Raw genomic sequence first — 27,162 nt, forward strand, 5'->3', positions numbered from 1 at the left:
CCACCAACTCTTGTTCTTTAGGGTCCATCAAATATTGTCATTTTGATTCTTTAATCCCATGCTCTGGATGTCCCTAAGCCTCTGACCACCAAAGGATGATGGGATAGATCACTTGATAAATGCCCTGTTCTGTTTATTCCCTCTGAAGCATCTGGCATTGGCCACTGTTGGAAGATAGGATACTGGGCTAGATGGACCATTGGTTTGACCCCAATATGGTCATACTTGTATTCTATTGAGATCTGCCTGAGCAGCGGCCCTGGAGGCAGCGGGACCAGCGGTGGGTGGGCGGCCCCAGAGGAGGCTGGTGCCGCTGGCCTCGGCGACCCCAGCAGCTGGTGCTGCTGTCCCCAGGGCTCCCCCTGTGAGCAGCAGCACCCTGGGGCCCCACCAGAGCCGGGGGCCCCCCAGTTAAGATTTAGTCAGGGGTATTTATAGTACAAGTCATGGAAAGATCATGGGCTATGAATTTTTATTTATTGCCTGTGACCTGTCAATGACTTTTAATAAAAATACCCATGACTAAATTGTAGCCTTAATCATATTTCTTCTGCAATTAATGGCTCTTATCTTTTGATACATCTCATTTTGGTCTCTTTATCCAATTGTTCAGTTTGTTTGCATTCCTCATTCAGGCTTTGCTAATGTAAATTTTTAAATCAAGATCGGCCATTTTTCTAAAAGATCTGCTCCAGGAATTATTTTGGGGAAGTTCAATGGCCTGTGCTATACAGAAGGACCAACTAGATGATCACAAATTATCCTTCAGGCCTTAGAATCGATGAATGAGTTCAGACACTCCACAGCTACTTGTAACTACACACTGTGTGGTTTTAAAATATAATTCAGTCCCCATGTCTCTGTAAACAGCTTAACACCTTCTTCCAAGCATTTCAATTAGGGGAGAGAACTTGTTTTGCCTAATTTCAAACCCACTCAGATATTCAAAGTTCAGCTCAGGCTACAATATTATTAGGTTCGTGTTTCATTTGGAGACTGTGGTAAAGGGGCAGAGAGGAAAAATCCAATGAAAATATAAAGTGAACAAGGGAGCATGCAGTTTTTCCCTCTGGAGGAAAAAAAAAAAGGGATTGTGGGGAATAAAGGAGCAGGGCTGGAAGCGAGTGAAATTTATATGAAAAAAGATACTGTCTAATATACAGACCAGTCACGTGTGCTGGCCTAACTTGTGTATGGGGAGTGGAATTATTGTACCCTAAGTATATAGTATGGGTTTCCATTTAGTTAGAAACATAAGAAGATGAATCACCCTGGGAAGAATAAAAAGTTTAAATTGCAGGGGGAGAAAAGAGTTTGTTTTAGGTCTTTTATTAGCTCTGAGAACTCTGCGAATCCCAGAACGTCATCTAAAATATTTCACACCCTCCACTCGGGTTTTCCCATCTTACCTAAAATCCTTCAGCTGTAACAAACCATCTTTACTCATCCTAAGCAGTATTTCCATTGAAGCATCATTCAACCCACTTCATACACGATTAAAATCCCTCCCCTGTGTATTCAGTAGCGTGTATCCTTTCAGTGTTCAACCTTTTGCTTTTTCGAAGTATCTTTAGCCATAGTTTGTAGCTCATCACTGGTAGGATATAGTTCAGCTAAATCCAGGGGGCAGGCTCGGAATGGCAGTGGACAGTGGAGGCAGGAAAACTCCCCTTTCCCAATTTCTGCTTTATCTGAACACCTGCATCCTTTGCATTGCTCTGTGGTAGTCCAGATTCACTGCAAAAAGGGAACATGGAAGCTCTTGAAACAAGGGTTGGAAAACACATGTTTGTGCACTCAACTCTTCTCTCCAAGCAATTCCATCCTCTGGGCTTAAATACGTCATGTCTTCTGTGTCTGTTTTGTAAGCGATAAGCTTTTTGAGGCAGGGGCAGTCACCAGTTTGTGTCAATACATGTTGCCCATGCACCACTGCCACCATCAGTGGGGGAAGAGAAGGAGAAGTGGGAACTACCTGTAGATTATGATTTCTGTACTCAGAGCTGATGCTGATTTGGAATCTTGGGCACTGAGTGTATATTAACCAACCTTGTCAGCACCTATGGTGAGGTTTTGCGTTCGGTGAATTTGGAGAAATTTCATTGACTTGTAGTAGAGCAGAACCCAGCTCCCTATATATTAACCCTGAGTCTAGGAGCCAACACAGGCAATGAGTGCTGCTCCTGGCTGCCAGAGTGATTAATCCCCTACTTTCTTTAAACTGCAGCTGTTGAGATCACTGCTAGTTTTTGTCCAGGCTTCTTTATCAGACAGGTCCTTTTTCTAGCACCTGGACCTGGCAACAGGTTTCATGAATCAGCACTCGAGCTATGTTAGAACCATTAGCCATACAAGCACTTACAACTGAAAACGCGACACACTGTAAGCAGAGTTCTTGTCCCCCTGTTCCCTCAATTTTAAAGTAACCCTCTAGCCCAGTTTCCTTGGCAGTTTGTACAGATGGCAACTGGGGAGGCAATATAAATATATTTTATTTGTTGATTGGAAATCAGTGTTTTACAGAGGCTAGTTTGAACAACTGCCTAGAACTGGCCCTGACACCCTGGAAACCTAACAGTGCTCTACTCTAAAGTGGCCAGTAGGTGTCAAAGTAATCTCCCATTTGAACATTACAGTATGTGATTTATGGGAACCTGGTGATCTTTTGTCTGATGCATAACCTGCAAGGAGTCTTGTATCAGAGAATACCTTGTTTCCCTCTTCCCAAGAACAAAACCCATGCTAATACAGCCTGTCAAGCTTGGCCTTGGCAGCAAGAGACCATATTCGAGTTATTGTCCCACTTCTGATGTTGATTTTCATGTTGTGTATTATGAAACCAGTAGCAGCCGTAAGTGAACCCAGACCCAGAGACTCTGCAGAAAGCCTGTGCTCATACTTGTAAAAGTTTTCATTGACAGCAGAATTTTTTTAACTAATCTATTTCTTTCTCTTGCACTTGCTTCCCTAGATTTTAGCTCAACCCTTTGTTCTGTTGATCTCTGTTGCTGCTTTCTTTGTCTCTCCCCTTGCCCCTCCCTCCACCACACACTTGACCTAACCAAGCTCTCCTGCACCGCTTTCATGGACTTCAGTGGCCTTTGGATCAAGCCTCAAAAGACATTTCTGCCTCAGAGGCACACAGCTGTCTTCTGTTGGCTTCAAGGGTCGGTCGCTGGCCTTTTGGCTTTAACCGCTTAGCACAGATCCCTTTCATTGAGTCTCAGACTGCACATTTGTATATCTCTTTAGGGAGCTGCATGGATAAGTAGTTAGGACAAAAGGCGGAGGTCCACAGTAGGCTATCCTCTAATGCTTTTTTTCTGCTGTTGACTCCTTGTGAGACCTTGGGTAACTCTCCCTGTACCTTGGATAATCCAGTCTGAAAACAGAAAACCAATTATTGCATCTGAGCTGCCTTTTCACAGCTCAATAAGTCACAAGTTAACACTGTCTAATACTATTCAACTTTCACAGCCTGGACTGCAATGCACAACTTTGGGTACATAGTTCTCAGATCCCCATATAACTGCTGTGGATTTATATGTAGATTTTCTGCTATGCCAGCAGGTATGCTTTGGTATTGGGGAAAAGAAAATATTATCTGGATCCATACATCTAGCTCTTATAATCCAGCCTTTTCACCTCAATTGCTGAAGTGCAATGTTGGTAGGGAAGAAGAAAAAATGAATGAAGAATATACCTATTATTCTGGGAATGGAGTTTTGCTTTGTTTGCCACATTCCTTGAAATGCTGCATACAATTTTGTAGATTGAGGATCTGATTTTTGTAAAGTGCTATGGACCTGCACCTGTTATCAATTACAGCTCCTCTTGGGCTTGGTCAGTTACAGAATGTGTATCTCCCTTTGGCTTCAATGGGAATTCCATGCACAGAACTGCTTGGTGGCTCAGGCTTCTGCAAATCACCCCCAAGAGCCATCATCATGGGGTTGACTGGGTTACCCTGAGTATTAGAGGATGGAGTCATGCTCCCCCTTTCCCTACTTCCTGTTTTGTTAGGGGGAGGTGTCCCTCATACCCTGTTTGATGTAGGGAGTTGAACAAAGCAGCAAGTTCCCAGCTTGCAGTCCTGTGAGTAAAGTGTTGTTTTTGTTGTAGTGAGGAGTTGCTTTATATTGCAAACATATATGGAGCTGCAGAGATGGTTTTTGTCATTCTTCTGTCCTTATACTACCAAAGAGACTCTCCCTCGTACCTTGGGAGTATATTGATTACTCTGGAGGGCCTCTGGATCCAGGAGAGGCAGCAGGTGCCATCTTGGATTATGAGTGTGTTGGCGAGTTCTGTATTATATATCTTTACACAGCATCACATGGTGCTATGAATGCAGGATTATTGCTGCCCCTTGAGATGAATGGATAAATTGCCAAATTCTATTTTGTAGTTTGACTTGCTCTAACTCTTGGCTTGTGTGTTTCTGGGTGATTGGGGTGTTGGTGGCCCCTCAGTACTTCCTGATCAAAGGAGGCTGAAGTGACAAATTTGTCTTTACTGATTACAAAATAAAATAAAAATAAGTGTGTGTGTGGGTGGGGAGCAAATGTTGGAAAGTGAGGCGAGGTGTCTAAGAGAGGCAAAAGGGAGGTGTACAAGGAGTTATAAAGCAGGTCTCTAGCCCTAAGCACAGTGTTCAGGCTGGAGTTCGGGTTAAACTAAAGCTCTCTAATCAACCGAGTCTCTAGATGGATTAATAATCTGATTTGGTGAAAGCTAAACATTTGTTACCGGAGCTTTGTAGGACAAATGTAAAATGGGGTTTTAAATTAAAGTACTATGCTTTGATATGTCATGGACTCCTCACTGTCTCTGCCCTCACAGATTTGGAACGAGTCTCTGATCCATAATGCCAGCCTACCAGCAACGATAAAAGCAAGTGTTGTCCTAGTTCCCTGGTATTAACTGTCAGTAATAACACTGGCTTTCAGTATCCATTGGCTTCATTGTAAGCTGAACATTTTGTGAAGTCAGTAGAAAACGTTCAACCACATACTAAAGTAAATGGGCTTCTCTTATGAAGTAATTAATTGGGTCTTATAAGAAGCAGATGCCATTTTCAAACCAACAGGAAATGTGTGTGGGTGGGTTGCATAGTGGAACTCATTCATTTGTGAAAGGAAACTTCTCCTCGTAGTGTCCACTGCTTCTTTTAACCCATTTCTATCCTCTAGATGCCTTCTTTTTCCTCACTAAGATTGCTATATGATTCTTTTCTTATAAAGGGTGCAAACCACCAGCCATGATCATGCTCCATTAAGTCCTTGTGTTAAAGAACAAAAACATACAAAAGATTGTACATTTATAGAGCAGCTTTCATCCAGGAGAATCACAACGTGCTGTACATACTTCACCCTGCATATTCAAGCACAAGAAGCCCATCACTCAAGTGCAGCGATCAATGGGGAGAAACAAAGTAACTCTTCACACTGCACAGAGGAATCCTAGGTAACTGGTCAGGAAAGGAAGTGAAGCAAAAAAACATAATTATCCAAGTTTAGAATTTGGCCAGAAAATGGGTTAATGTGGAATGGGATTTTGAAGGGCCACTAATGGTCAGAACTTCCCTTCATGGCTCATGTGAACGATGGTACCTCCAGCAGCACCAATCCCTAAAATGCCATCTTGGGTATTTGTTCAGTACTACTCCAGCAAAGTTTTTACCTCCACAAGAGAAGGGCCAGAGACTCCATCCAGGTGCACTAGGGACTTTGCTAATACTATTGATTTTACACGGAAGATGCTCAGATTCTAGGGTGACACCTAGAACTATACAACCCTAAAAAAGAGAGTGCTGACTGAAGTCAGAAGAGTACCTGCTAGTTATTAAAAAAATTTCACTGCCTGGGTTGTTTCTTTTCTTGCTGTCCATCCATGTATTGACCCAACTTAATGCTGTTTAGCTTAGCTCTTCTATTTATCCCAATAGGAATGACTATAGTGGCAGCGTTCCCCTCGTTTCCTCCCTCCCTCCAAAGATCTCAGGAGTCAGGATCAGTGTAGAGTGGCATAGCCCTTCTAGAGGAGGAGAATACCATTGTTAGATTTTTTTTTCTGGTGAAAAAGATACAGTAGGCTCAAGCTGAGCTCCACTGAGTCCCTTCATGTTGCTCATCTGGCACAAAAGCTTGGAAGGTAGCCATATCTTCTCTGCTGGGAATATTTATAGCTTGGGGGAGTGTCCTGCTGGAGTAGAATTGGTGTAGCCAGCTCCTCCTCTTCCCCACAGCCCCTGCCGAAAGGGGGCCTGCCAAAGGCGATTCTGTGAGGAGAGAGGGCAGACACTTTGGAAGGGAATTAAACTAAACCGAATTAAGGTCACTAATTCTGAATAAGAATGTCTACACAGGGGTTTAATGAGGTTTAACTAATCCACTTTAAATTCACACCTTTGTTAATTTGGATTAAAAATCCTGAGTGTGCCTGTGTAGATAAATCCTAAAACATACATTATTTTTGTGATTTCATAGATAAGTATGTTCTGGACCTCTTCAACTCACTACATTAACAATAAATCTGCATAACTCTAAAATTATTCTTGTTTCTTTGTATTCTGCAAGTGCTTAAAGCCCACAACCGGGGTTGGGGTCCTATTGTGCTAGGTTCTATACATATAGAGAATAGAGGATATCTCCTGCCCTGAGTAGCTTACAACTTAAAAGACAAGACAGGCAAGCAAATAGGTTCAAGCAACAAAAAAGTTACGTGCCAAAATTGCCACTGTTAATAGTAATTAGTTCAGAGCTAGTCCACATTCTCAAATCAACATTCTTTTTCATAATCACAAATAGTAATTCAACATTTTAAAGTTCATGGTTGACTTGGAAGGCTGCTATGTACTAGGTTTAAATTGACAGTATCCAAACACAGTCTTTGTAGGATTTTATTAAACAGTTTTAGTTTAACAAAGTTTATCCCTAGACAGACAATATTTGTCTTGTGTTATAAATGGTTATTTGCCACTTATCTCATTTTGGTAAGACCTTGGCATCTCTTAATTAGTTTTTTAACCTTGCTTGTGGTGGTCTTTTTACTTGTGTTTTAATCATGACCCCAGTCAAGTGGTGATGAATAAGGAGTAGATAACAATGACAAATGAATCGGAGCGTCATGTCAATGAGGGCCTTGATCCAGCTCCCATTAAAGTTGGTGAAGACTCCTATTGGCCTCTGTGGGCGCTGGAGTGAATCATAGCAGAGCAGGAGAACAAAGACAAAATGATTAGATATCAATAGCTAACTCATGCTTTTTCAGTTTCTTTCTGGGTAAGGAATGGTGTCCCTAGCCTCTGTTTGTCAGAGGATGGAGATGGATGGCAGGAGAGGATCACTTGATCATTACCTGTTAGGTTCACTCCCTCTGGGGCACCTGGCATTGGCCACTGTCGGTAGACAGGATACTGGGCTAGATGGACCTTTGGTCTGACCCAGTACGGCCGTTCTTACGTTCTTCTTATGTTTATATTATTGATCATAGCCAAGGGATAGTGTGTGAAGATCATGGTAGCTCAATGAGAAGAAAAAACTTCCAAGGGTTATGACAGAGGTAATAAAATTACACATGGACATGACATTCTGCAATAGGGTGCATCTAGGAAAGAATAAGAGAAAAATAAAAGTTTTTTTTCTAGAGGCTCTCGATAATCAATATCTAGATATGTATAACAAAAGTTGTGTTTAAGAGTGTTGTACTATTCTGTGTAATGTTCCTTTGTTTACTCGGCACTAGTTTTCATTTTCACTTTGATACTGCTGTTGGGAAGTGCCTCTTCCCAATCACAATACACCTTATATTCTACAAAAAAAGAATAATAGAATAAAGTGGTGTTTTTCCTCTCTCAGTATATCCATTTTCAAAGTTAAGGTACTGAACCAATTATTGCTGTGTCACAGGGAATTATGTATTGCTCTCCATCTTACTACTGAAACTTAACATTCCCATTCACTGTGCAGTAACAGTATTGCTTTTTCTGGCTTTTAGGTGCCAAACCTAGAGTAGCAACACCCCGTTCCCCAAAAAAGAAAATACCATTTATCTCGTGTTCTCAGACTCTTGAGTGCAGTGTGACAGTATTAGTTATCTACAACCTGGGGTCAAACAAACAACTGCATCCATATGTCCATGTTGCATGCAACCTCACCTGTTGGCACTGAATGCTAACTCAGTGCACTTGCTATACCTTCAGAAGTATGAGGAAGATGTGTTTTTTTTTTAAAAACATGGGAAAGTAGAAGCTATACGAACGACCTCACCTGACACACCTGATGAGTACACAGCTCTGCTACACTAGTCCTGGTGGCACACACAGCAAAGTCATTCTGTCAGAGCTCTCCTTGTTTTACCTCTACATCTCTCCCTCTAGCCCCAGAAGAGATTATCTAACAGTGGACTGGTCTTTCCTTCTGTGCAGCATCTCTTAGGTGAGTTGGGAAAGGAGATCCAGGTGACAGTTTTTTCCTATCTTCTTCTCTTGTGATACCCATATAGGGTGTCTTAACTCTACTTCATGTCTAATTTGAATGAGGCAAAGACAGGATGTGTAGTGAGGTGGACTGGCCCTCCCCAGACACAGAGGAAGAGGGTGGCTCCACCCCCTCGGAGCCCTACCCCTTAGCACTGCCCCTGGAAGCCAAGGGGCGGGGCCAGAAGTATGAAGGTGGGACCCAGAAGCTCGGTAGGGGCCCAGCCACTGGAGGGGACAGATGCGTCCCCTGAGCACTTGTGCTGGGAGGTGGCAGCAGGCCCTCAGAGTGACGATGACTTGCCTGGACCCTGGACTGACCTGACCCTGGGGAAAGCGGACAACTGGCCCAGACCACCCGGACCCCTGGACGACACGACCCCGCCGGCTGGCCCAACCTTGGCAGAGCTTCTGCTGGCAACTGAGGCCCCCGCCGATCACCTTACCTCACTGGACTAGCAGGTACCCTTGGAGGGCGAGAGTGGAAGTGGCCCGGGGTGATAAACTCCTGTCTGGCTGCAATGCTGGCAGAGGGTGAGTCAGCGTATTGCGGCTTGGATCCCTGCTGATGCGGTGGCAGACCCCTCCGCCACCCTTAGGTCCCTGGGCTGGGAAGTGGGAGGGCCTGTGTCCCCCCTGCCACGTAAGCAGTGGGTGGCAGTTCCCATCCCTCAGGCTATCTCAAGAAACGCCTGAGTTAACTGACTTTGTTTGCAGCCCCACCTGAGTACAGGTTGGATCTGAGTGACTTTGTTTACTGCCCTACTCTGAACCAGAGCCTGGGCTGATTGACTATTTGCAGCTCCACCTGAGTGAAGGCTTGAGGAGGTACTAGGGCTGCAGGGAGGCAGCCAGGGCAAGAAAAGGCAACAGGTCCAACCCCCTTGCTAGTCATGAGTGGCCATTTCAGACTGCAGTTTGCCACTGAGAGAAGGGGCTAGATGACGACCAGCAGTAGCCACTGAGGCAAGGTGGGTATAGGGGTTGGGGTTCCCCTGGGAGGGGAGACCCAGTGTGTGGGGACACTGCTGTGGGGCAGCACCCCAAGGTAAGGGGCACCGTGGTCCATGAGGGACGTGGGGCCTGAATTGGTGCAGATAAAGGGACTTCAGAGAGGCAGGTAAGGGCAGGGGAGAAACCAGTCAGAGGAGAGCGCTCCTGAGCTGGATGAGCTAATTCCCGGACTGACCAGCAGGAGGCGCCACGGTGGTGAGTGCCCCATGTGGCTACAGGATGCCACCGAGATATTCAAATTTGATTTGAATGTCATTAGAAAAAACACAAAATGTACATCCCACCAGCAGAAGTTGGTCCAATGAAAGATATTACCTCACCTACTTTGTCTCTCTCATATCCTGGGACCAACATGGTTACAACAACACTGCAAACATCTATGGAAGATATTAAATTTTGCCATTTCAAATGGAAACTTCATAACATGAAGGAGGCTAGACATCTCCTTCCTGAGCAAATGCAAGAAACAAAACAGATGGACTTACCATCCATAACCCTCCGATCCCTATATACAATTCCAAATGTTCTGTAAAGCTCCGCAGAAGAGAATTGAGGAACCATCTCCTGCACCCACCTGGAAGGGACTACCTCAGACAGAAATTATCACATGCTCCCACCCACTGGAAGGAAAAAAAATTAGGAAATCTACATGAGGAAACAGAAATTAAAAGGTACAGTGACTAGAGTGAAAACCCTGCAAGCGGCATGGACACTTTTCAAAGACACCATAATAGAGGCCCAACTTAAATGTATACCCCAAATTAAAAAACACAGTAAAAGAACTAAAAGAGCCACCATGGCTTAACAACCATGTAAAAGAAGCAGTGGGAGATAAAAAGGCATCTTTTAAAAAGTGGAAGTCAAATCTCAGTGAGGTAAATAGAAAGGAGCATAAACACTGCCGAATTAAGTGTAAAAATGTAATAAGAAAAGCCAAAAAGGAGTTTGAAGAACAGCTAGCCAGAAACTCAAAAGGTAATAACAAAATGTTTTTTAGGTACATCAGAAGCAGGAAGCCTGCTAAACAACCAGTGGGGCCCCTGGACGATCGAGATAAAAAAGGAGCGCTTTATCATCTTTAAGTCATTGCGGAGAAACTAAATGAATTCTTTGCTTCAGTCTTCATAGCTGAGGATGTTAGGGAGATTTCCAAACCTGAGCTGTCCTTTGTAGATGACAAATCTGAGGAATTGTCACAGATTGAAGTGTCATTAGAGGAGGTTTTGGAATTAAGTTTATCAATTAACAGTAACAAGTCACCGGGACCAGATGGCATTCACCCAAGTGTTCCTAAAGAACTCAAATGTGAAATTGCAGAACTATTAACTATGGTTTGTAACCTGTCCTTTAAATCAGCTTCTGTACCCAGTGACTGTAAGATAGCTAAGGTAAAGCCAATATTTAAAAAGGGCTCTAGAGGTGATCCCGGCAATTACAGACTGGTAAGTCTAACGTCAGTACCGGGCAAATTAGTTGAAACAATAGTAAAGAATAAAATTGTCAGATGCATAGAAGAACATAAATTGTTGGGCAAAAGTCAACATGGTTTCAGTAAAGGGAAATCATGTCTTACTAATCTATTAGAGTTCTTTGAAGGGGTCAACAAACATGTGGACAAGGGGGATCCAGTGGACATCATGTACTTAGATTTCCAGAAAGCCTTTGACAAGGTCCCTCACCAAAGGCTCTTACATAAATTAAGTTGTCATGGGATAAGAGGGAAGATTCTTTCATGGATTGAGAACTGGTTAAAAGACAGGAAACAAAGGGTAGGAATAAATGGTAAATTTTCAGAATGGAGAGAGGTAACTAGTGATGTTCCCCAAGGGTCAGTCCTAGGACCAATCCTATTCAGCTTATTCATAAATGATCTGGAGCAGTGTTTCCCAAACTTGGGACATCGCTTGTGTAAGGAAAGCCCCTGGAGGGCCAGGATGGTTTGTTTACCTGCCCCATCCGCAGGTCTGGCCGATCGCGGCTCCCACTGGCCGCGGTTCACTGCTGCAGGCCAATGCGGGAAGCGGCGACCAATACGTCCCTTGGCCTGCGCCGCTTCCAGCAGCTTCCATTGGCGAACCGTGGCCAGTGGGAGTCAGGATCGGCTGGACTTGCGGACGCGGCAGGTAAACAAACTGGCCCGGCCTGCCAAGGGCTTTCCCTACACAAGCGGCGTCCCAAGTTTGGGAAACACTGATCTGGAGAAAGGGGTAAACAGTGAGGTGGCAAAGTTTGCAGACAATACTAAATTGCTCAGGATAGTTAAGACCAAAGCAGACTGTGATGAACTTCAAAAAGATTTCACAAAACTAACTAACTGATTGGGCAACAAAATGGCAAATGAAATTTAATGTGGATAAATGTAAAGTAATGCACATTGGAAAAATAACCCCAACTATATAGACAATATAATGGGGGCTAGGGCTAATTTAGCTACAACTAATCAGGAAAGAGATCTTGGAGTCTTGATAGTTCTCTGAAGACATCCATTCAGTGTGCAGCGACAGTCAAAAAAGGAAACAGAATGTTAGGAATTATTAAAAGGGGGATAGAGAATATCTTATTGCCCTTATATAAATCCATGGTATGCCCACATCTTGAATACTGTGTACAGATGTGGTCTCCTCATCTTAAAAAAGATATACTGGCATTAGAAAAGGCTTAGAGAAGGGCAACTAAAATGATTAGGGGTTTGGAACAGGTTCCATATGAAGAGAGATTACAGAGGCTAGGACTTTTCAGCTTGGAAAAGAGGAGACTAAGGGGGGATATGATAGAGGTATATAAAATCATGAGTGGTGTGGAGAAAGTGAATAAGTAAAAGTTATTTACTTGTTCCCATAATATAAGAACTAGGGGCCACCAAATGAAATTAATGGGCAGCAGGTTTAAAATAAATAAAAGGAAGTTCTTCACGCAGCGCACAGTCAACCTGTGGAACTCCTTGCCTGAGGAGGTTGTGAAGGCTAGGACTATAACAGGGTTTAAAAGAGAACTAGATAAATTCATGGAGGTTAAGTCCATTAATGGCTATTAGCCAGGATGGGTAAGAAATGGTGTCCCTAGCCTCTGTTTGTCAGAGGGTGGAGATGGATGGCCGGAGAGAGATCACTTGATCATTACCTCTTAGGTCGACTCCCTCTGGGGCAGCTGGCATTGGCCACTGTCGGCAGACAGGATACTGGGCTGGATGGACCTTTGGTCTGACGCAGTATGGCCATTCTTATGTTCTTACATAAAGATAATGCAGGAAACCCAAAACAACTGATGACCCTGATGACTGTCACCTCCCCCCCCAGCCCCACTCCACACACCAACCTAACTACAAGAATTTCTTCACAACCAACAGAAAGCCACCACCAGGAGAAACCAAGATACTATGACCCACACATGCACACTACATGACACCCTAACATCATCAATCTATCAAGACTACTCCTAACTAGAACTGAAATATCTGCAACTCTCCAAGGGACTGAACTTCCACCCCACCATAGAACCTGATACCATACTAACATGAGGAGAACTAGAAGAATTCTTCCTTTGACTCAAGTAATTATTTCACATCAAAGCTGACATCCCCCACAACTACCACATCCCTACCAACAGTCATAAGACAAAAGAATCGTCTGACTGGACACCCCTCCGCGAATAACCTACACACTAGATCATTACATCAACTGCTTCAGAAAAAAAATCAATTGTGAAATTCTAAGAACATAAGACTGGCCATACTGGGTCAGACCAAAAGTCCATCTAGCTCAGTATCCTGTCTTCCGACAGTGACCAATGCCAGGTGCTCCAGAGGGAACAGGTAATCATCAAGTAATCCATTCCCTGCCGCTCATTCCTAGCTTCTGGCAAACAGAGGCTGGGGACACTGTCACTGCCCATCCTGGCTAATAGCCATTGATGGACCTATTCTCCGTGAATTTATCTAGTTTCTTTTTTGAACCCAGTTATAGTCCTAGCCTTCACAACATTCTCTGGCAGAGTTCCATAGGTTGACTGTGCGTTGTGTGAAGAAATACTTCCTTTTGTTTGTTTTAAACCTGCTGCCTATTAATTGCATTTGGTGACCCTAGTACTTGTGTTATGAGAAGGAGTAAATAACGCTTCCTTATTTACTTTTTCCATACCAGTCATGATTTTATAGACCTCTATCATATCCCCCTTTAGTCATCTCTTTTTCAAGCTGAAAAGTCCCCGTTTTATTAATCTCTCCTCATATGAAATCCGTTCCATACCCCTAATATTTTTTGTTGCCCTTTTATGAACCTTTTCAATTCAAATATATATTTTTTGAGATGGGGCGACCACATCTGCATGCAGTATTCAAGATGAGAGGATACCATGGATTTATAGAGAAGCAATATGATATTTTCTGTCTTATTATCTATCCCTTTCTTAATGATTCCCAACATTCTGTTTGCTTTTTTGACTGTCACTGCACATTGAGTGGATATTTTCAGAGAATTATCCACAATGACTCCAAGATCTCTTTCTTGAGTGGTAACAGCTAATTTAGACACCATCATTTTATATGTATAGTTAGGATTATGTTTTACAGTGTGCATTACTTTGCATTTATCAACATTGAATTTCATCTGTCATTTTGTTGCCCAGTCACCCAGTTTTGAGAGATCCTTTAGTATCTCTTCGCAGCCTGCCTGGGATTGAACTATCTTGAATAGTTTTGTATCATCTTCAAATTTTGCCACCTCACTGTTTACCCCTTTTCCCAGATAATTGATGAATCTGTTGAATAGGACTGGTCCCAGTAGATACCTCTGGGGGACACCACTATTTATCTTTCTCCATTCTGAAAACTGACCATTTGTTCCTACCCTTTGTTTCCTATCTTTTAAACAGTTCTCAACAAACTTTATATTTGCCACAATCTCTCTACCACCAAGAGGATAGCTATACAGTCCCTGAAATCCAACTTCCAGATAATGATCAAACCAGCAGACAAAAGGGGGTGCTATTGTAGTCCTTGATCACAAAGACTACATCAAGTGAGGCTAACAGACAACTCTCAGACACCATTTATTATAAAGACCTCAAAAAGGCCCCACACCACAATTCATACCAGAATTTAAAGATGCCATCAAATCTTTCCCCAAACAACTTCAGCAGGGCCACCCAGAGGATTCAGGGGCCTGGGGCAAAGTGGGGGAGCAGACATAAAAAAAAGGTGCCACCCGCTGCGGCGCTTGTACTCACCGGGTGGCGCTCCGAGTCTTCGGCGGTGGGTCCTTCACTGGTTCTGGGTCTTCCATGGCACTGAAGGACCCCCCGCCGCCGAAGTCCCGAAGCGAGGTGACGGACCCTTCTGCTGCCGAAGACCCGGAGCACCACCGGGTGAGTAAAAATTAAAAAGGCACCTCTAGCCAGGAAAGGGATTCTTGGCCAGGGCTTGCGGGGCCCCTGCGGAGCCCGGGGCCTGGTGCAAATTGCCCCACTTGCCGCCCCTTCTGGGTGGCCCTGAACTTCATCCTCCACAAACCCACTCCAGGGACCTTCTACATGGTTCCCAAGATACACACACACACACGGGAACCCAGGCAGACCCATCCTATCTGGCCATGGAATGCTTACTGAAGGAATATCAGGACTCATAGAAACCACTCACCAAACAAAACGCCAGTTTCCTCCAACAGTAAATCAAAAGAGTGGCAGGAGAATCACGAAAGGAGGAAGGCATGGAAGGCAAGATTTCAAAAGGAGCATGGTTGATGATGCTAACATTTTGAGCAGCATGAAGATGGAGTAAAGACCCTTAGGTTTGGATAGGAAAAGATGATTTGAGACTTCGATGAAACAGTTTCAGGGAAGAAGCCGGATTGGAGAAAGAGTCAGGTTTGAAACTAAAGGAGACGAATTCAATACAGTGGTTGTATATGGCATGTTAATTGAGTTTGGAGCTGAAGTGAGAGAGTGGGCAGTAGATTGAAGGGGCTGAGATTTTTCGATGTGGGAGAAGAAAGCTTGTTTGTCTTGAGATAGGAAGGAACCTGATGAGAGTTAGAGGTTAAGAGGGAGGGAGAGAAGGGAGCGTGAGCGAAGTCAGGATGCAGGAAGGGGTGGGGTCATTGTGTGATTTGGAGGCATTAGTGGTGGAGAACAGGCAAGAAGTCTCTGTGTCTGTGACAAGGAGAAGGAGGAATAAAGATAATATTAATAGCCTTTGCTTTAGGGTAAGCCAGTCCTTGAATGTGCACTCATTTCTCTAATGGGTTTCCTTTATGACATTGTTGATGGCCTTCTGACTCTTCCCAGTGTCACAGCCAGAAGTATGAATGGTCTGTAGGTCATTCTCTGGTACACACACAATACAGACTGTTTCAAATCTGCGTCCAGGACTAATGTTAAACAAAACTTCTGCTTTTTATTTTCAAGGACTCAAGCCTTCAAGGCTTTGGATGGGTCGCCAAAAACAATTAATCAGGAACGCTTTACAACTCAGCAATACAAAACCTGTTAGGATGCAGATCATCCAAAGCTGGGGTTTGGGGAGGAAATATGTAAAGCACTGGTTGACCTCAACATGATTAATGATTTTTAACACAGTGAACTCTGTCTTCAATGGGAATTTTTACACTGACTTGCTCATGCTTGTTTGTTTTTTGTTTCTGAGGGAGGGGGGAGATGTTAATTATTTTGTAAAACCTATTTTGATACCATAGTTAATGACAGTTCATGTACTATGGAGAAATATTTATGTTCAGGCACAATTTCCGCTGCCAGAACCTACTGCTCTTCAGTGGTATATTCCTCACAAAAAGCTGCCTCTGACAACTGCAGCCCTAGTGTGTCTGTCAATCATGTCTTTCCCAAAAGGATCGTTTAGTGGATGGGAAACTTGTAAGGAGAAGTGCAAAGAATATGAGGCCATGTCTACAGCTAGGAAAGCAACCCCCACCCCTAACCTTGGGTTCATAGATTTTAAGGCCAGCCGGGACCTATTATGATCATCTAGTCTGACCTCCTGTGTAATACAGATTCCTGCATCAAGCCTGTAACTTCTGGTTGAGCAGGAGCAAAGCTAGCGTCCTCCAAATTCCATCCTGGTTGGTGGCGCCTCCACGCCTGCAGAAGTTTAAATGTAGTTTATTCAAGTTGAATTTAATTTGCATTACGTAAAAATAGAATGGGGTTAAGTTCATCCTTAGCATAACCGCATCAATATAAATGAAGTTAGAGCAATTAATTTGGCCCATTTATTATTAGCACTTCTATTATAATGGTAATGCTTTGCAGTGGTATATAACCTTCCATTAATAAATTTCACAGTTCTTTTTAAAATCTTGATAAATCAAGCCTCCATCATGCCCCCCCCACAATGTAGATATTGTCACTTTACTGATGGAGAAAGTGAGGCACAGAGAAGTGACTTGTGCAAGCTTCTACCACAAGATCATGGCAGTGTTAGGATTACTACCCCAACCAGCTGACTCCCAATCCTCTGCTTTAAGCATTTGGACACTCTTTTAAATATCAGTCAGGATCTAGAAGGGAATGATGATAGCCAGAAATATTTATATGCCCTCAGTTGGTTAGGGCTAGAAGACGAATAGAAAAAAACAGAAATCACATTAGACCTACAGCAGACTGTTTTCCCTAGCAGCAAGATGAAGCGTATGAAAGCTCCTGAGCTTTAGCACGTGCCTTCTGCCATTCTCTCAGTAGGATTGCCCTGCATTGCATGCGTGAGTGCAACCTTCAGGCTAAAGTCTAAAGAAAACATGGAAAATGTACATGGGCACAGGGGAAATGGTAAGAAACTTAAACTTCTGCAGCGTGGGAGCTAATGGAGGTGCTGAAATGAAAGGTCACAGTCAGGATGAGATCACTGCCGAGTGGGATGTTTCTTGGGAGGGTAAGAAGAGCCTGACTGGTGCCTGCACTGAGAAGATGGAGAGGGAGAGGGAGAGAATAGAATGCAGGGGCGTTGGATTGAGCCTCCTTTCAGAACCGTTAATAGTTTGAAAAGCCAAGTCCTCACCCTGCTGCAGTTTTGGAGCATGGCTCAAGCTTCATGGTGTGGCAATGGGAGGCTCTGTTGCCCCAGCTGTGATGTCCCCCCCCCACTTCAAAAATGGCCATGGAGGTGCTTTGTGAGTTCACTGCCCTACCCTAAAATCTCACGTAAGAGGGGTCAGGATTTTGTCATACATGGCGTGTTCCCAAAAAATCATTCACAAAGACAGGGGAAGCGATGTTAAAGCTGGGTAGCAGCATCTGTGAGCTTGAGTGCTTTCTCTCTTTTTCCCCCTCCCCCATCCCCCGTCCCCCCTTGTGCTGGCCTAGGGGCCAGCTTGGGACTCTGGAGAAACGGCTTCAATTCTTTGCTCCACAACAGACACCTTGTGTGACCTTCAGTGAGTCACTTAGGGTACGTTTACACCTCATCTGAGAGTGTGCCTCGCAGCCCTGGTAGACAGACATGTGCTAGCTCTGCTTGAGCTAGACTAGTGTACTAAAAATAGCAGTGTGGCAGTTGTGGCCCAGGTTAGCCCCCCGTGCCACTGCATCCACGTTGCTAGTTTTAGTGCACTAGCTTGAGCAGAGCTAGTTGTGGTCTGTTTTCCTGGGCTGGGAGGCATGGTCCCAGCTGCAGTGTAGATATACCTAGAGCTCTCTGTGCTTCTGTAAGGGGGACAGGGAGGGAATGCTAAGGCGATATTCTGTATAACTATATACTCACTCCCCTTCTTCCTGCACCTCAGCTTAACTCTTTGCTGAAACACAGGCCAGAGTCCTATCATTTCAGGACTTGTGCAGAGGTAAACCTCAGGCCTATTGTACACAAAGCCCTGAGAAATGGATGTTTATAATTCCCAGTCAATTTTCAAAGAGAACACCATATATTTTCTTAGTAAAACAAATATTGAATGCACAGAAAATGCATTGTAAATAGTATTTAAATATTATGAATAGTGTTTGGAATACTACGAATAATTTTTAAACAAAAGCTATTAGACAGTAAATTTCCTGGTGTTCCTTAGAGCAGGTCTTCACTACGGGGGGGGGGGGGGGGGGTCGATTTAAGATACGCAAATTCAGCTATGCAAATAGCATAGCTGAATTCGACATATCGGAGCCGACTTACCCCGGTGTGTGGACGGAGGCAAAATCGACCTCCGTGGCTCCCCATCGACGGCACTTACTCCCACCTCCGCTGGTGGAGTAAGAGTGTCGATTCGGGGATTGATTGTCGCATCCCGACGAGACGTGATAATTCGATCCCCGAGAGATCGATTTCTACCCGCCAATTCAGGCGGGTAGTGTAGACCTAGCCTTATACAGACTTCCCCCTTTTGTTTCTGTTACAAACATTCAAATATAAGGTTTCAATATAACTTTTATTGATACTCTAGCACATACACCAAAACACAATCCCCTCTGATCTTCTCTCAGAGATGAGTTTTTAGGCTCTAGTGTGACCAGGGTATATGTGTGTGTGTCACCTGGACTCCTCAGAGCTTCAGAAAGGGCAGCATCTCCATCCTTTCCAACCCTTCAGAACCCTGTGAGCGAACAGTCTGGGGACCTCTGCAGCTAGCAGGTTAATAGCTGACTGGTCCTCTTGGTTGCTGATGAAACAGAAGGCTGTAGCCTGTATCCAAAATGGTACAGGGATTGGGACAAGCATATACAATATCCATTTCCTGGACCTTTATAAAGCACTCACTCTAAAGGGCACCATCTTCTCCCCATAAACCTAGCTAAATCAGGCAAGAATTCACAAACCTTCACTTCACTAAGTGTGGCCCTATTCGCTCTCTTTAAGAGAGACCGAATACCAGTTTACAGCAGTTAGGGGATAGCTCCGTCTAAGTTCCACAGGCTCTGTAGCCTCTTAGGGTGACAAATGCTTCTCCCCAACTCTCCCTCTATGTCCATAAAACACGCCATGATGGACTAGACATTAGCCCAATAGAGGGCTTTCCTAGTAAATAAAGCTGGAACAGCACAGACTTGTATCCAAAGTGGTACCGGACTGAGACACAGACACATCTCTTGTTCCTGTATTGATCGGCCATTGAGTGCACCGGCCTGTCTGTAACTCTTCTATTTATAACCTTTCCCCCAGCCCCCTTGTGCTATGATTGGCTTAGCTCTTGTGGGGTGGGGGAGGGAGGAGGAGAGGAGAGGGGCCTAGGGTGTGTCATGCCAGGTCAGTTGCCTATAATCAAAATGCCATATACAGCCTCAGAACAGCTACTGAGCATGTCAGGTAACTGCCAAACCCTGTTATTGAAGTTTCTGGGTTCTTGCGAGTTGCCTGGCTGTGCTCTCTGCATCTGTGCAGAGACACTGAGTATCCAGCTAAGATCCATGGCTCCTGCCCTGGAGAAACAAAATGCTGCACTATAAAGCATGCGGGTTTCCCTTCAGTTCCCCATCTGTCAAATAGAGAGAGGAGTACTTTCCTATTTCATACGGTGGTCGTTAGAATAAATCGACTGAAGATCACAAAGTGCTCAGATACTTGGTAAACGGGGGTCATATAATTACCTTAGGTAGAAGAAGTGTGGCTAAAGCAGCTCACTCTGGGCTCACGGGGCTGTATTCCAGGCCACTTTCTCCTCTTTCAGCACTAACTTTCAAACATCTTTATCTGCCTAGCCAACCAGAAGCCATAGCATGAAGTAATGATCTGCCTCCTTAAACTGGCCAACTAATATAATTCTACTTTAAATCTTGCTAAAAAAAAGGGGATGATACGGGAAGAGAAAATTAAAATGCTTTTTTAAAGTAGGCAATGAAGGAACAGAAATGAAGAGGAGAGTGAAAAGGCTAGAAGTAAGGCTGGTCAGAAAATGTCTATTTTTCCATGGAAAACTTAGGACGTTTTATCAAAAACGTGAAAAATGTTGGCTGAAACTAGAAGTTTTCAGACTGGGGCTGAAAAGTTTTTGCTTTTTGATTAAGTCAAAATATTCAACAGAAATCAGACATTTTCTGAGAAAAATTTCTTTTAGTTTAAAATCTAATTTTCTACTAAAAAAAAACCAGTTTTGATAGAAAATTTCCGGCTTTTGTCAGAAAGAAGCAATTTCAAACAACACTTTTCAGTTTTAGTGTTTTGTTTTGTAGCTCAAATAACACTCGAGGGATATGTTGCTCTTTTAGACTGTTTTATTCTGTGATCTAACACTCTGTATTGAGATGTATTAAATATTAACAAAAGCTTTTACGGAATTCTAGATGTTAAAGGTGAAAAAGATCTGTGTCTGATCTAGGTCCCAGTATAGTCAATGTTAAGTCTCCTAATTGGCTGCAATTGTGCTGGATCAAGCTTTGACAGGTTATCTAGTCCTTTCCCCTGCCAATGTAGGGTTGCAAATGTAAACTAGAGCTGGTCAGGAATTTTCCAATGACTTTTTTTTTTTTTTTGTTACAGGAAATGTCAATTCATTGAAACTGAACCATTGTGGGAGAGGGTTCGTTTTGATGAACTCCTGATTCTGTATTAAAAAAAAGTTTCAAAATTGTCAAAGTCCTCATTTGATGTTTACCAAATAAAAAATCCAGTTTGAAATAACTCTTTATTTTGAAATTTTAGTTAATTTGTATTTAAGGTAAAAAGCCAACCAAACAAAATAACTCCCAAGGCTGAAATTGAAACAAAACTTTTGGAAGTTATTAAAATGAAATGTTTTGACTCAATCCTTTTGGATTATATGTTCATGAAAACTTTTAGGGTTTCCACTTCTCATCCCAATTCAGGATGGGTTTTTTTTTTAATTTTTAAAATTCTGGTGGGATGGGAAAACTGTTCCTGCCCACCTATAGTGTTAACTTGTGCTATTCTGCAAAAATATTTTAGAAATAACTTGTCTCCTATCCCTTCTATCAGTGAAGAGTAACTGTAGTCATTTTCTGAGAAGATTTCAATCTGCCTACATTTTTAAAGTAATTATTATATGCATTTTTACTTAAACCATAATTCAATAACCAAACTCAATAAACTATTTTAACCTCCTTATGCTCATGAATCTGGCATAGCAAGAGACATGATTTAAATGGTGTGTGTGTCTGTGTTTCTCAGCTTGACGTGCTGGTGTCTGTATTAATTATTTCTTAGAAAGAAATGCTTAAGTAAGCCAAAATGCCTAGCGTGTGTGTGCTGTGTTTGTTTTTGTTATATACGTGGAGCACTTTAGGAGATCAATGGCAAGTTAGAATGTGTTCTGTTTTATTTTTACTTGAAGCGTCATAACTTGTATGTATTTGGTACTTTTGTTTAAAAAGCTAGTCAAAAACATTTGGACTCTGCCTTTTGGATGTGAGGTATGGTGGGGAGAAGGACTGGGTCTGGAGGGGAGAATTAGGGGTTTATATCTATTTTGAATCACAGATGCCCCTTCTTTTCCCCCCCCATAGGCTTCCAGCAGTATATGTAATACAGATGGCATTTTAGCCTCTGGTGTTCAAACCCTTGTAAAAACAAAACAACCCCCCCCCCCCAACATTGAACAGTGAAATATACTTACTGATGATGGTGCAAATATTTATATGCAAGGGGCACAGTAGCATAAGGGGGTGGTCAAGAAAAATAACCTCTGAGTTAGAAGGACCTGGAATACCACAGTGATGCCTGGCATAAATTCTTTGTTCTTCTGCTTTGAACTTTGCATTGAAGCTAGTGAGACAGCAACACATCCCTTCTGATTGGTTTCTAGACCAGGCCAACATTAGGGATAAGCCCAAATTCTGATCCAGAATTGGATCCAAATCTGAACTTCGCCAAAGATCAGGGGTTGGATGCTGGTGAGCATTTACAGTAGTGCTAGGATCTTGGTTTAGTACTGATTCGTGGGAATTCTGCTACTGACTGTAATGAGAGTAGGATTGAGTCCAAGCTCAGCAACTCTAACTCCTGCAGGACCCTGGACTCTTCCTGCGGGTTTCCCCTCCTAGCTGAACAGTTTGAATGTAAATTTAAAATGAAGTTGTGAGCCATTCTATCTGCCTCTGGACAAGGGAGGCAAAGGGGTTAAGAATCAGGAGCCTGTGTCACTTCAATATTAATTATATAAAGATATGTGCCATATAAAAACCTAGATAGGTAGGTGTAGCTCAGCTTGTGAGAACAGATGCAATTGCAGCCTTGTGTTTTGGTGCCTCCTCCATCGGGAATGAGATTGGGTTATAAGAAGGATTGGCACGGATTCTTCTTTTTATCTGTTAACCTGGTGACTCTATGATGCGATAAAGCCAAAATACGTAGTTTTGAATTTTGGTCATATATGATTGTTCCATATTTGTTATGGGACAATAAAAAAAATTGTGGGATTTTTTTATTGAGCTCTAGGTGATTTTTCCTGTTGTAGTTAAAACAATCAAACATGCAAATTGAAGAAAGATTTCAAAGCCCAAACTGAATTTGTAAAATCAGCTGCTTTATTGTATTAAGAATTTGAGGATTATTGTGCTGTTCACTTCAATGCAAGTCATGTACTCAGCAAAGAATAAATATGAATGTCTTTCCCATATAAACCGCATAGTAAGTACTGCAGGAATGTGTACCTGTCATAAGCATAACTGCTATACAGAAAGCAGAACAGGAATGTGAATTAAATGTCCTTGCAAAGGACATCATTTTCCTCTTTGGTTCTCTCATAGGCCATATATGGGCATCTTCTACCAAACAAGCCTGCAATAAAAACTCTGCATTAGAAGGTCACCTTTAAAGCAACCAAAAGATAATGCTTGTATAATTTAGGTGAGAGCTCTTATTTATTACCCTGAAATTATAGTTCATTTTAAAGTACTCCATATGTGCAGATGGGAGTAAAGATTCTTAAGTTGTTAACATTTGATCTCTTGTTATAATTAATCAGATCCAGAATGTAACCTAAATAATATGTTTATATAGCGTTGCCTAAGGGCTTTACTCCGTCTTGCTTTGAAACTTTCTGTACTGAATTGGACTAAATATAGATGATACATGTTTTTTTTTTTCTTTTGACAAAATACGTTTCCACCGGATGTTCCTTTTATTTTAAGAACTGATGATTTCAGTAGAGTTAAAACTAATTCAGCAATCCTGTAAGTATTTTATCAGTTTAATAATTCCCCTAATTCACTCACTTGGGGACTGAAACATTGCAGGATGGGAATTTGGTTCTTGGATTAAAAAGCTTCCATTAAAATAAACAGAAGAGAGAGAGAGTATAACTTGTTTAACGTTTAACAAACCTCCTGATCCATTTTGTAACTGGACAAATCCAGAGTGGAAATAAGGCACAATTTTTTAACAGTGAGAGTAATTAACCGCTGGAACAACTTGCCAAAGGTTGTGGTGAATTCTCTATCACTGGTAATTTTAAAATCAAGATTAGATATTTTTCTAAAAGATCTGTTCTAGTTCCGACTTGAATCCATTGAGGAAATATTGTGGCCTGTGTTATACAGAAAGTCAGACTAGATGATCACAGTGGTCCCTTCTGGCCTTGCAGTCTATGAATTTTCTCAGCCAGTTGCTATCCTTTTGAAGATTAAAACAAATTACACTAAACATTTGGGTACGTTTCTATGCACTTCAAGGAGAGCAGAATTTTGGTCCTGTTCTTCCCTTCCACAGGCAGAAAGGGATGTGCCCTTGGAGAGACATATATCCATATTTCAGAAGCAAGTCAAAGCCCCTCTGAGGGCAATGGGAGTTTTGACATTGACTTCAATGGGGCCAGGATTTCACCCATTAGTGCTCCAGTTAAGCTTTGTCATTAGCTAGCTCCAGATATGGAGCTAATTTTACACTTCGTTTTATGTTAACGAAAGTTGCCTCATTTTTATTTCAGACCTTGAAAGGACTCCTTAGAAATCTTCTTTCTGGAAAGTACGTTGGTGCTGTTCTCCACATGCAATCTCATTAGCTGAAGTATATCATGCTTTTGTGGTGGAGCAGTGGCCCAGTAGTGAATCTAAATATTTACTGCACAGTGGATTACTCATAACAATGCAATTTTAGAGGCTGGGCCCTGATTGGGGCCTGCAAGCACTACTGTAATAAATAATAGTAATAATGTACTATATAGATGAGTTGAATTGGCTTCTGGAGTTATATTAATTGCTTACAGAATCATTCATATAATCTCCAGTTTTATTGAAATAACTTTAAAAAGGAACACAGCAAAGTGAAAATACAAGTAGTGTATTATGTATTTGCATTGTGTCAGAAGAATACTGCCTGGCATATTCTGATCTTAAAGGATATAGATATTGCTCACAGAATGAGGTTGTGCTTTATTCTGCATCGGCAAAGACCGTAAGCACTCTGATACTGCTTCATCCTGTGTGGTCCTCTGACCTGAACCCGCTTCCAAAATATGTTGCAGGATAAAATTTTCAAAAGCACTTACATGACTTACGAGTCTATGTCCCCTTTTTAAAAACTACACAGGCTTCTAAGTCCTATTGAAGGTCAATGGGATTTAGGCTCTAAAGTGCTGAAGTCATTTTGAAAATAGGGCTCCTAAGTCACTTAAGCACTTCTGAAAATTGTACCTCAGGTCTTCCCTATCTGATGTGTTGTTGTTGGCCAAATAAATAGTCTTGTACAAGGATCTCTGTGAAGAGATCAGCCTTTTCTAGTGAAGAATCCCAGCCTGCTAGTTTCAAGTAGTCTGTCTTGTGCTCTGAGTGGACTATGGTCTGTTATTGTGGTAACCAAATAAGGGCATAGCAAAGCTCAGAAACACCCCCTACATACACTTACAGCCTTTTGATACCAGATCTGATGGGCTAGGTCTGCCTGGGTGATCACTTTTGCTGTAGAGGTTCGGCACTTCTGTCTTCAATCTCAGAAGCAGCTCCTTCTCCTATTCAGTCCCTTTAAGGGCAGCAGCACATGAGCATGCACAGGAGATCCACTAAAATGTCCTCTCTAGGCAAAATACAGAATAATACATACAAATGGAGACAACGTGAAGCCAGAGAATAATCTGGTGGCTTCACAAAAGAGGGTTGTTAAAGAGTAGGGAGTAGCAATGGGCCAGTACCGTACACAGATGTTATAAGTGGCCTATATGAGTCATGCAGTGAGATAATATCCTTTAAAACAGGGTTTTTATTATTAAATGTTTATATTATGGTAGTGCCCAAGGGCCTCATTGGTCCAGATGCGATACAAATACACAAAAGAGACAATCCCTACCCCTAAGAGTTTATAAGCAATGTGGTTTATATTTTAACTATTATAACCCAGCAGTCATAAGGTAACACACAACAAAGCCCAGGTGTTACACAGTTCATAGTTGGACCCAGGTAGCAGGATCCCTCCCCAGGCTGTTGGGAGAGGGGGTCTTAGCCTGGGCTTCTCATGGGATGCTAGGAAGATGAGGGCTTAGGGAGGGTGGGGTTGTTGCCACTCAGGCTACCCCTAAATTCATACTTTAAGGCCACCCACCTGCCTAACCTTCCTTGCTCCCACTTCCTACTGACTGCTCATTCATTCCAGTAGGAGGTCCCCCAATTAATTCAAACTCCTTGTCTCCATCATTTATGCCATGATAGCTGGGCCTTCCCTATCTTGGGGTTGTGTTCCTCCCTGGGCCCAAGGACTCCCAGAAGATGATCCTCCTGTTGTGTCTTTGGGCCCTTGCTTCCCTCTCTCTCTGCCCCCCTGGCAAAGAGCAGAGGCAGGCCTGGGAGGGATGGCAGGGAACTGCCCAAGAGGCAAGGATGGGAGGGAGTTCCTGGGCCAACACATTATTCACAGGATGGGGTTAGAAAAGCTAAGAAATGCTCAGTAGATCAGGCCAGGGTCTGCTTCCTCCTCACCCCTTCCTTCTTATGTAAATGGTGTTAGCTGAGCTGCTTCTCATGTCTTCACCCCTGCCCTGTCTGAAAACTACTGGAAGTTCCTCTCCTGTCAGGCCTCTGTCTGCTGCCTGGGGAAGAGAGGAGTGGGAGGCCCACAATTGCAAGAGGAAGACTTCCTTCTCTTGTCTACCAGTCGACAGGTCCACTGTGACAGATGGGGCAATATTCCGCCATATCCTGGACAAACCTTGTGGAATTAAGTTTAAGTATTTTAGGAGTTCATTGGATTAAAAATGCAAATGTTTATGGGAGAGGGGGATCACAGCCCTCCAGGAACTAAGAAGAGTGCAAGGTGGTTAGGCAAATTCACTCAATTTGTAACACCTTCAGAGAGGCACCATTACCTCGAGAAAGGCTTGCTGGTTCAAACTGGATTGTCCAGGGACCAACATTTCTAGTTAAATAGCCTGGCTTCATTTTCATCTAGCAAATGGACAGGACTTCTGCTCCAAGGGGGGCTCCAATTTTTAGGGAAGGGTTGGCAGGACTCGGGCCTACTGAGGCCCTATAAGATTCAGAGTTCTTGTTCTGACAGAAGCTATGAAGAACTTGGGACCACAGGAAAAACCTCCTGTATGGGGTTTGAAGGACTAATCACTAACCACAGTCCTTGTTGGAGTTGGGGGCAGGAGGGTGATCTCTGGTAAGCTTATTAGCATGTGTGTAGGTGCTTTTATTGTTTTTATGTTTCTCTGTAATGCTTTTACCTTAAGAATAAAAGTGCTTGCTTAGAAAGAGCTGTATATGTGGCAAATACACAGTGTACTGTCTCTGAGGAGAGAAGCGAAGCAGACCCGCTTAGGCAATTTGTCTTTTGCTGGGGATATCACAGT

Source organism: Chrysemys picta, chromosome 5 (genome assembly GCF_011386835.1).
Source record: "Chrysemys picta bellii isolate R12L10 chromosome 5, ASM1138683v2, whole genome shotgun sequence".
NCBI lineage: Eukaryota > Metazoa > Chordata > Testudines > Emydidae > Chrysemys > Chrysemys picta.